A 12,441-nucleotide genomic window follows, 5' to 3' on the forward strand; every position below is an offset into this window, starting at 1 on the left:
ACCAGGCTTTACGGGCTCTCCTGTGACCAGGGATCAGTGGAATGCACCTTGCAGGTCTCCGGGCGAATAAACCGTATCTGTTTAGTCGTCTGTAGACTGTGTGTCTGGAGACAACTGTTCCAGTGGCTGCGGTAAGGTCCAGAGCAAGGCTACCTGCAGTACTCCGTGGCCGTCTGTGGGAACTGATGCTAAGATATCCGTCTTCTTGTGGTGTTGTACACTGTGGACGCCCCGTACTGCAGTGCCTGGACACGTTTCCTGTCTGCTGGAATCGTTGCCATAATCTTGAGATCACACTCTGTGGCACACGGAGGGTCCCTGCTATGACCTGCCGTGTTTGACCAGTCTCCAGTCGCCCTAGTATTCTACCCCTCATAACGTCATCAATATGTGTTCTTTGAGCTATTTTCAACACACGGCCACAATTAGCATGTCTGAAAACGTCTGCACACTTACTCGCTGCACCGCACTCTGACATGCACCAACACATCTCTGCATATGTGGACTGCTGCCAGCGTCACAGTGCGACGACCGCAGGTCAAATGCACCGCACGGTCGTAACCTGAGGTGATTTAAACTCGCAAACCGCCCACCAGAGCTTTGTTTCGCCATGTATCAGCATTATCCTTAATTTATGAGCATGAGTGTAATTTGTGCATATCCATACATGTAGAACCTCTCACGTCGGTTTGACGAATGTTTCATTCCGCCTTCATGTTGTTGCTGTCTTAATGGCCACCAGTGAGTTTATTTTCCGTCCCGCGAGCACTTACCTCGATTCTGTGGTATCACTCGTCCGCGAGAAGCTGTAAACTGTTGCAGTTGCAGTTGAGTCGGGACGTAGGGAGCGCTGCAGCGGCAAAGGGCAGGAGGCAGCACGTGGGTCCCACGTGTGCGGTGGTGGGGGTGGGGGTGGGGGCGGGGGCGGTGAAAGTTAACGAGCGCGCGCCACTGCGGCCCATTTGCCCGTCTGTATGAATCGCGGCCGCGGGCCTCATTCTGGAAATTAGATTTTAATTGGAATTGCTTAACTGGCTCACGGCCGGGATAATGACGTAATTCCCGGCGTAATGCGCCTTTGGTGGTTCGCCGTCCACGCGGACTGCGCCGGGCCTCGAAGCCAGAGCGTGCACACTACGGACCCACCGCATAGCGGAGCGTGTATTCAGGTGCATTAGGCCTGTTCCTTCGCCATCTGACAAACTCAGATATGCGCGTTCGTGAAATTCGGTGCTTACAATTTCTTTGTATGCGAAAAGAAGAAAGACTAGGAATCAAAATCCCGTCGGGGACGAAGTCATTAGAGGCGGAGTACATCCACATCTACACACGTGCTTCGCAAGCCACCATACTGTGCATGACTAAGTGTATCTTTTTCCACTATTTCCTGTTTCGCTCGCAAATGTACCGAGGAGAAACGACTGCCGGTATGCTTCCGTACAATCACTAATTTCTCTTATCTTGCGCCGGCCGGAGTGTCCGAGTGGTTCTAGGCGCTACAGTCTGGAACCGCGCGATCGCTACTGCCGCAGGTTCGAATCCTGCCTCGGGCATGGATGTGTATGATGTCGTTAGGTTAGTTAGGTTTAAGTAGTTCTAACTTCTAGGGGACTGATGACCTCAGAAATTAAGTCCTATAGTGCTCAGAGAACCATCTTATCTTGCTTCAGGGTCCTTACGCGATATGTACGTTGGTAAATAAATGTAAATGTCGTGTGACTAGGACCTCCCGTCGGGTAGACCGTTCGCCGGGTGCAAGTCTTTCGATTTGACGCAACTTCGGCGACTTGCGCGTCGATGGGGATGAAATGATGATGATTAGGACAACACCACACCCAGTCCTTGGGCCGAGAAAATCTTCGACCCGGGCCCTTAGGATTGACATTCTGTGGCGCTGACCACTCAGCTACCGGGGGCGGACATGTACGTTGGTGACGGTAGATTTGTTCTGCTGTCACCTGATAATGCCCGAATTGGGGGAGTGTGGCGTAGGAAATCATCCGCACCCTTTTCACAGGAACCATGCCGGCATTTGTGACGAGATTTGGGTGAAATCTTATGGGACTACAAGAGATTTGGGGAAACAACCAAAAAAGTAAGGTCGTATGGCATGATTAGCTAGAAAACTGCGAAGGGCAGGTTCAGCCATCTAATTAGGAAGGTTTTTCCTGTCGTCACGAGCACGCCCATACGATAGGTCGTTTCTGCCAGTATCTCAGGCGTCTATCAGCCCTGACCCCCATACAAACGCGTTATGCGGTTTCATGACAGAGTAAAGTTTTATTTTGTATCAGGGCCCGTAAGTGAAGATAAGAGCTACGTAGACGCCATCCTTGTGTTTTTCTTAGTTTATGTATGATGGATGTACATGTCATGCACCAAAACACTCGTCTTATATTGATATATTATCTAATACATCTCTTCTGGATTTACCTCGGGTCTTTCGCTTTCGTAACGAAAGATGCGTTGAATGAAGCGCGAACGTGGTTGTCGGACTACACTACAATGCAGACTATTACCAGAACCTTTATTTCGAGGATCACTGAGTTGGTAATGTTCGAACGTTAAAAATTAAAATAAAAAAAATCTTCATCTCGCGTACAAGTTCGTTGACTGTGACAGCTGGCGTCCAATTTCCAAACTAATCTAGACCTTGCTCTACGCTACAGAACTGTCTGTCACCACAACGAAGATTTCAAGTATGAGGAAGACGGGTTGAGGGTGAGGTGGAGAAGCACAGTATCACACTACACTCTAGACTGAGCAGAACCGGAAGAAACTACAGGTTGTTTCACAAGGCTGTAAACGGCCTTCGCAACGTGCCCACTGGCGAAACTGATCAGACACACCCTAGGAGTGTTTGTTTTTCAGTGCATGCATTAACACAGAACTTAGTGTAACGAACTGACTTTGCTTACATCATATGCCAATTGCAGCGTTCTTCTGGAACGACCATTTCCCCCATCACTAGTGCTGCTCGATCTTAAGTTTCCAGACAGACCATAGCTTTACTAGCATTATACGGGCAGCGAAAGCTGCATAGAAACGAAAGTAACATCTGAGTGTTCCTCAAGGAAGCTGCGTAGGAGTTCTAATGTTCTCAGTATATATAATTGACTCCTCAGACAGGATCATCAGCACTAAAAGATCGTTCGCTGACGATCCTGTTATGCATAAGAAATCACAGAAAGGCTAGTATCGCATTTCCACTTGGTGTAATGCTTGGTAGCTCTCTTAAAATGTGGGGATTTATATTAACATACAGAGCGTCCCAAGAGGAATGGTCAGTTTTCAAGGATATGACAGAAACGATCATTCGATGCAAAAAAGTATAGTAAACAAGGGCTATAAAATGCATACCTTAAGAGCTATGAGCACTTGTTCAGAAGAAGAGATGTATTTCGCAGTAGCGAAGATAAACAAGTGGTCCTAGCTGTTAATGTATGCATTTTAGAGACCGTGTGTACTAAGACTTCTTTGTTTCGAATGATCGTTCCTGCCACATTCGTGAATATTGACCATTCCTCCTGGGACGCCCTGTATAAAGGGGAAATATTTCCAAAGATCTCGAAAAGATACTAACCAATTTACTTTAAATATTTACTCGATACTCTAATAAACGTTCGGGCGAGCATAGTCTATACGGGATGTTTCCGTAAGAGCGCGCAAAACTGTAACGGGGCATAGAGAATGCTCCACTGAATAATTTGAGGTAGGATTGGAGAAGCTACCGTATGGAGATATGGAAGTAAACTTGTCTACCGCTTTGTCTAACATTAGTGTTTTCCAGCTTATTTACAACTAACATCGGTACAAGTTTAACGTGTTGTGCTGTTTATTTACATGTACATTCTTTATTTCCTGCAAGGAAACAAGGAAACCCAGCCTGTTTACTGGGAACCCATGATGCAGGTTCTGTTTACTTCGCTTGCCCATTAGGCTGCCCTGTTGTATCGTATTTATATTTTCCCGTGACAGAACTGCTATGAATCGACAAACCCGTCCATTACTCGGTGCTATTCAGTGACGTACAGTACAATATGACCGAGCAGTATCGGTACAATTTCCCAGAACTCACTGACATGCACCTTGTGTATGGGGAAGTACTTTGCAATGCTCTCGATGCTGAAAGGCTGTGGATGGAACCATTTCCTGACAAGCATCGTCCGCCACGACGATTGTTTATTTCTCTCGATCGACGAATGCGGGGGACTAGTTCATTGGAAAGGAAGGAGCTGGCAAAAAGAGGACCACCTACACACCCGATTTGGAAGAGGAGGTTTTGGAGTGTGTTGCAACAGACACCACTACAAGTACCCGTCGTATTGCACGTGGATGGGCGCTGCACATACGAGAGTGTGGCAAGTACTCCACGAACACCAATTACGCCCATATCACCCGCAACTAGTCCATGAACTGACTTTGCACCAAGGGTCGCATTGTGTCAGTGGATGCTCCAACAACGGCTTGATCGACCAGATGACCTCCAGATCGTGCTTTTCACTGACGAGGCATAGTTTGATCGTGATGGTTTTTCGAACAGCAGGAACAACCATGTGTTAGATTAGGAAAAGCCTCACGCTGTAGTAGAGTCACACCATCAAGTACGTTTTGCTGTGAATATCCGGGCCGGCCGCGCGGGGTAGCCATGCGGTCTTGGGCGCCTTGCCACGGTTCGCGCGGCTGCGCCCGTCGGAGGTTCGAGTCCTCCCTGGGGCATGGGTTTGTGTGTTGCCCTTAGCCTAAGTTAGTTTAAGTTAGATTAAGTAGTGTGTAAGTCTAGGGACCGATGACCTCAGCAGTTTGGTCCCATAGAACTTACCGTAATTTCCAAATTTTTTTACCCGGGCCGGCATTGTAGGCGATAATCTCATTGGGCGATATCTTCTACCTGGCGTCTGAACGGCCACATGAACTTCAGATTCGTGCAAAGACTTCTACCTGAGTTGTTGGAGAACATGAGGATGTAGCTACAACACGATGGTGTACCGCCTCCTAACCATCTCAATGCTGTATTTCCTGGTCACTGGATTGGAAGGCGAGGTCCTATTCCATGGCCTGCGAGGTCACCTGACCTGAATCCCCCTGATTATTTCCTTTGTGGATATCTAAACTCACTTGTGTATGAGACCCCAGTGGACCCGGAGATGAAATTAGTTGCCAGAGTTGTAGCTGCCCGTGATGTGATTTGGAACACACCAGGGGTATTTGTCAGGGTGCGTCAGAATCTTGTAAGCCGATGTCATTCTTGCATTGAGGACGATGGCCGTCAGTTTCAGCACATTTTTTAAGATACAGTACAAATGGTATGTTCATTGTGGTAGTGACGGTATTTGCATGTAACTGTAACTAATGTAAATAAAAAAGTACACAGTAATGTTATTTTATTCCTATTGTCTCCTTAAGCTGGCTTCTACGACCCAAGGTTCTCTACGTCAAATTGTTCAGTGGAACGTCCTCTATGCACCGTTAAATTTTTGTACGCTTTTATGGAAACACTTTATGGAAATACTTTTTATAATACAAAATGTCCTAGAAATGTTGCAACGAACTTCGAGGGGCTGTAGAGGGTGTCTTGAGGAACAAGACGTGGATAGGAATCCGTATCCGCAAACGTCATCCAACGACGCAACACAACGTTGAAATCACACGCGCTGGCGCCTGCCATTAGGCCATCCCGTCGGCACCAAACGTGACTTCGTTCACTGACGGGCGGAAGGCGAAACGTCTGGCAATGATCACTGTTAATTGCCACGATCGCCAGTGGTGAAGATGGAGCTAGCTACTGCGCAGAAAGGCATAATCCCCCCTGAATGCTATGCTCTGTTGCCTCGGTGGATGGCGGTTTCGGGCACAAGTTTACGAGGGGCGTTTGAAAAGTCCGTGCAAAAATAAAAACTACTTCCGTGTTTGGTGTAAACCTTTTTTATTTTTCGACATAATCTCCTTTTAGACGTATACACTGCGTCCAAAGCTGTTCTAATTTGTTGATCCCTTCCGAATAATAGGAATTGTCCAAGTCTGCAAAATAGGTATTAGTTGCTACAATCATCTCCTCATTTGAATAAAATCATTGTCCTGCCAGCCATTTGTTCAAATTGGGGAACAAATAGTAGTCCGAGGGAGCCAAGTCTGGAGAATATGGGGGATGTGAAACGAGATGGAATCCTATTTCCAAAAATTTTGGGACCACAACTGCTGAGGTGCGTGCTGGTGCATTGTTGTGATAGAAAAGGACTTTTTTGCGGTCCAATCGCCGGCATTTTTCTTGCGGCTCGGTTTTTAAACTGGTTCAATAACGATGAATAATATGCACCTGTAATAGTTTTATCCTTTTTCAGATAGGCGATGAGGATTATCCCTCGCGAATCCCAAAAGACAGACACCATAACCTTTCCGGCCGAAGGAATTGTCTTCGCCTTTTTGGTGCAGATTCACCCTTGGTAACCCATTGTTTAGATTGTTGTTTGGTCTCAGGAGTATAGTAATGTATCCATGTTTCATCCACAGTGACGAAACGACGCTTAAAGTCCTGCGGATTCTTCCTGAACAGCTGCAAACCATCCTTTCAACACTTCACACGATTCCGTTTTTGGTCAAGCGTAAGCAATCGCGGTACCCATCTTGCGGATAGCTTTTCATTTCCAAATGTTTATGCAAAATATTATGTACCTGTTCATTCGAGATGCCCACAGCACTAGCAATCTCAGGCACCTTAACTCTTTTGTGATCCATCACCACAGCCACAGGGCCTCCAGAACGTTCAGCATCACTTGTGTCCATACGGCCACTCCGAAAATTTTGAAACCACTTATAAACTGTTCTAATCGAAGGTGCAGAGTCACTGTAATGTTTATCAAGCTTCTCTTTAGTCTCCTGAGGCGTTTGCCTTTCAGAAAGTAATGTTTAATCACCACACGAAATTCATTTTCGTCCATTTTTTGACAATCAATCGACTTCCTTGATTGACACGAGTGCCAAACACAAATAAATAGACCAATATGGCTCAAACTTGGTATGCATTCTTTCCAAAGATGCTACTAACTTAACTTGACCTCGATAGTGTGCCGGTGGTGCCATCTCTCGGACTTTGCACGGACTTTTCAAACGCCCCTCGTACATCCGCAGTTTATTTTTCTCTTGGAACCCTCAATGTTTTTCGGTGTACAGGAGAAAAATAAATTGGGTATGGAAATCTGTGTCCGAAATCGTCATCAACCGCGGCAACGGAGCATTGGGGCTGTCTGCACAACAGCTAGCTCCGTCTTCTCCACTGGCGATTGTAGAAATCAGTCGTGATTACTGAAGAACAAACAACATTGCGAGACATTTCACCTACGGTCTATCAACGTACAAAGTCATATTTGCTGCCGAAGAGGTGGCCTATAACTTGGACGTTCTTTAGCGTTGCTGGATGTCGTGTCCGTACAGAAGTCCCTATCTCTATTTGTTTCTCAAGACATCTATGGCCCCTCGAAGATTGTCACAACATTTCTGGAACACCTTGTTACATAATAATTAAATATAATATCTAAAGCGGAAACGTTGTTAGCAAAAATTTCGAGAAGTTCTTGACCGATATATTTCAAATTTTATAGGATATTCTATTAAACATTCGGACTGTCACGGGTGTGAAATATAAAAAAAATAAAATTAATATACAACTCTTCTGTTAAAATGCTATGCAGAGTTAAAAAGAGCGATTTATTTTTCTTCCCCACAATCGGTTTAAACTACAATAGCACGGCATTTAAACCATTACACAATTTGTTTCTCCCATACATACAGTTTCTGGGCGTGCATAACTTTAAACAAAAATTTATACTTTATGCTTTGTTTGGTTCCTCGCAGTCAGCATAGCTTTGAAAGTAGGGCATTTTAAAAATTAGACAAATTTTTATCATTGTCAGTTGTACATTGTCCTTTCAAGAATTGGTAGTTCACAAATGCAGTTCATACTCTTACCATAGAGTATCCAAAAAACGAATAATGTTGTGTATCCTGAAGTTTTGCAGTTGTGTTGAGCACAAAAATTTAAAAAACCCTAAAAACAATGAAAACCAAAACAATGGAGTTTTTTGTTCATATTCTTTATGATTTATTCTGATATCGAGTTACAAACCTTCGAAGTCTGCGAAGTCACAAACTTCGCGTGCTGACACCATTCCCAGGAATACTACACATTACGACGTACATCAAATTCACATACCTTTTTAGCTCTTGTGAAGCACTGCCAGAGTCTTTTGTGTAAGATAATATCTTTAATAAAGAGGAAGAAGTAACGCCTGACATTTTGAGGGAAGGAGAAAGCAATCACACGTAATTTCTTAAAATTAAATAAAACATATTTTTAAAAAGTCTTTTAATTGCCTAGATTTTATTTGCCAACACCACAATCCTCAGACCATGTCCGTATGAAATGTTAAGTTGAACATGAACTGGATGTGCCAGTGACAATCACACCGTGCAATAACTTGCACTTGCGTGAGAGGCAAGTTCAATGAAAAATTTTGTTTGCAACTGCACAAAAAAGAGGCTGGTTCTACACCACTGGCAATAAAATCATAATGAAACGTAAAACATGCGAAGGTCATGGTTACAGCATTATATGATTATATGATAGCGGAACAAACACTGGTAGCAGTTGCTTCTGTAAAATATCTGGGAGTATGCGTGCGGAACGATTTGAAGTGGAATGATCATATAAAATTAATTGTTGGTAAGGCGGGTACGAGGTTGAGATTCATTGGGAGAGTCCTTAGAAAATGTAGTCCATCAACAAAGAAGGTGGCTTACAAAACACTCGTTCGACCTATACTTGAGTATTGCTCATCAGTGTGGGATCCGTACCAGATCGGGTTGACGGAGGAGATACAGAAGATCCAAAGAAGAGCGGCGCGTTTCGTCACAGGGTTATTTGGTAACCGTGATAGCGTTACGGAGATGTTTAGCAAACTCAAGTGGCAGACTCTGCAAGAGAGGCGCTCTGCATCGTGGTGTAGCTTGCTGTCCAGGTTTCGAGAGGGTGCGATTCTGGATGAGGTATGGAATATATTGCTTCCCCCTACTTATACCTTCCGAGGAGATCACGAATGTAAAATTAGAGAGATTCGAGCGCGCACGGAGGCCTTCAGACAGTCGTTCTTACCGCGAACCATACGCGACTGGAACAGAAAAGGGAGGTAATGACAGTGGCACGTAAAGTGCCCTCCGCCACACACCGTTGGGTGGCTTGCGGAGTATAGATGTAGATGTAGATGAATATGTCGATAGCAAATAAAATGTTACTGTGTCCAGTAGAACTAACTTAACTATTATCCACTTATAGCCCTAACACAGTCTTACTGAACAATAGATCGACAGACTCCTACGGAAACATGGCATTCAGTGTGTTTCGATCCCTTCAACTAAAATAAAAAGTATCATTTGTAATGTTAAAGACGATCTATGTGTATCGCACAATGAGACATGTATTGTGGTGCAAACACCAAGCTTGTGGGATAGCATAATTAAGGAGTCTATCGAAAAAAGTTTGCCAGAAAACTTAATAAACGGGGACGCGGCTTTCAATTTAAATAACGCTTGGGGTCCGGCATTCAGTGTACAGGGTGAGTCAGGAGGAAAGACACATGATTTAGGGATGATAGTATCACTGATTCGAAACAAACTTCGTAATGTGCCATACTGCGAATGGTTTCCGAGAGAGAAAACATTTAATGTACATTACTGTTTATTTTCTGTATTGTTGAAACGCTGTCATTGTTTACAACTTACCACAGTAGTGTATCGGACGTTGAGACGAACAATTCGATGCAGAAAACTTGTGATCCATCGAGTTGGAAAGTTAACTCAAATTAGTCTACAAGCATCTCCCTAAGCTACAGCGCATGCGCGTCGCGCGACGTTTTCAGTTTCTCGCGCTCTCTTCGCGCAAGCTATCAGTCCTAGAGAAAAAATGAACAGGACCTTTTTTGTAGGAAATTTAATGTAGTTTAATTTTGTATTTCGACACGTTTTCGCTGGAGTGTGCAGCTTTCGAGTTATTCGACGAAAACGTACAAAAATGATACTAAAAGTGTTCTATCTCGGAAAACATTGAGATAAAGCATATGTCCATATGAAGTTTTCTGTTCAAAATAAGTATCAGCACTCAAAGTATGTACCTTTCCTTTGAAATCTCTCCGGCCATCACGTTCACTAGAGCTGGAAGACGCTGAGAGACTCTGCGGTTCACAGAATACGAAACACAAAAGAGGATCAAAAAACGTAGAGGGCATCTGCATTCGAATTCGGTTATCAAATAGCGGCGCGAGACCAACAATAGTCCACAGTGCGGCTGGAGTCCAGACAGCGAGTACACATAAAAGCAAACCTCACGGCGCCTGAAAAGACGCCTGTGTCGGTCTTCAAATTATTATGCGTAAAATCGAAACAACAATTTAGCAGCACACTCGGGACCACACTATTAGGGAAAGAAAACTAATAATACAGGTACGATGTACCGTCTGACATGCAGGTGCCAATCCTAGAGGAGGGGGGGGGTGGGGGGGTGGGGGCGGAGCGAGACCACGCTGTCAAAAAATTGTTACGATTATACTGAAACATTATATATATAACATTAGTGGATAATTCCGTAGTGTTTTTGTTTTGTTTGGTAGTATTCCGGTTGCAATGGGTTTATTTACCGTTTGCCATTTTTTATTTGTAGTTCACTGTTGATATTTCAGTTTGCGTATTGTCGTTTTGTCATTTGGAGACAGCGAGTGGAGCTGTGGACGCTAGAAAATGAAGTGTCAAGTACAGAAATCGGAACATTTCCGACCTATTCTTCTTAGAGTTCAATAGAGGAATAACAGCAGCCGAGGCAAACAGAAACATTTGCGCCGGGGATGAGGATAATGCCATCGTACAGAGCAAAAATGATTCAAATGGCTCTGAGCACTATGGGACTCAACTTCTGAGGTCATTAGTCCCCTAGAACTTAGAACTAGTTAAACCTAACTAACCTAAGGACATCACACACATCCATGCCCGAGGCAGGATTCGAACCTGCGACCGTAGCGGTATCGCGGTTCCAGACTGCAGCGCCTAGAACCGCACGGCCACTTCGGCCGGCTGTACAGAGCACGGCAAGAAAATGTTTTTCTCGTTTTAAGGAGGATCGTTTTGACTTAAGTGACTCTCCGCGTTCAGGAAGAACTTCGGGGCTTGACAAAAATATGTTTAAAGGCACTAACCCCCGGTGACTGGAGAACTCGCAAAATGTGATGAACTGTGGTCATTCTACCATGGTGCGACATTTGCAAGCAACCGGGAAGGCTCAAAAGAGGATGCATAGGTACTGCTTGCTTTAAGCCAATATCACAAAAAATCTGTGCATGGTCATAAGTGCGTTCCTGCTTGCTCGCCGTCAGTTGACTCATGAACAACACCGACCGTTCCTATCCGTATCGTTGGCGTGTCTTTATGCTAACATGTGGTGTCTTTATGCTAATATAAGGAAGAGAAAGAAATGGTAGAGCCAAAACAAAGCAGCGACTCCCCCTACAAAGACCTGTGCGATCCACGAAAGATAATGTTATGCATCTAGTGGAACAGTGACGGTGTAGTGAACTACGGATAGCTTCCCCGAGGTGTAACCACCTCTGTTGACATTTATTGTCAACAACTGAGACGTCTTGCAGACGCAGTCCAAGAACAATGCCCAGTAAAACTTAGTAAAGTAAACTCCACAATAACTCCTGCCTGCGTTCTGCTAGTCTGACAAAAAATACTATACCGGAGTTGGACTGGGAAGTCAAACTGCACCCACCTTATTCACCTGATCTGGCGCCCACAGATTTTCACCTTGTCCACTCTCTATCGAACTACCTTCAAGGAACTTCCTTGCAGATGAAAATGAGCTCCGAACATTTCTCGACGAGTTTTCACCTTAACACAACGTGATTTATCCCCAGTCGTGGAATCGAAAAGTAGCACCAGCCCTGGCAAACTACTGTAAATAATGAAGAAGTATATGTTATTGATGATACAATCTCTTTTGTGTTTATTAATCTTATAGCAAAACGCTACTAACCTATGCACCAGCCCAATATTTTATTTTTATTATTTTCTAGAGACCTGTGGTATGTTAGTTGTGGGTGTAACCGTATGTGTGTGGGTAGGATTGTGGCAGGGAGACAGTAAAATACCGTCCCCCTGCCCCAGAACCGAACCCCGAATCCGCCCCTGGTAGCTTGTAGAATAAGTATGTAGATGTGGAATCCCCTCCCCCCGCACCCCCACCCCCATGCTCTCCTCATCGCATCCCCTCTTTCACCCGTCATCCGCAAAGCTGGCTGGTGGTACACATATAACGACGTGATTGTTCACGGGACGTTAAATGCGAAAAAAAGAAGCACGGAGCGGCGTTTAGAATCGAAAGAAGAAACCAGTGCTTGC

This window comes from Schistocerca americana, chromosome 7, assembly GCF_021461395.2.
Source record: "Schistocerca americana isolate TAMUIC-IGC-003095 chromosome 7, iqSchAmer2.1, whole genome shotgun sequence".
NCBI classification, from domain to species: Eukaryota; Metazoa; Arthropoda; class Insecta; order Orthoptera; family Acrididae; genus Schistocerca; species Schistocerca americana.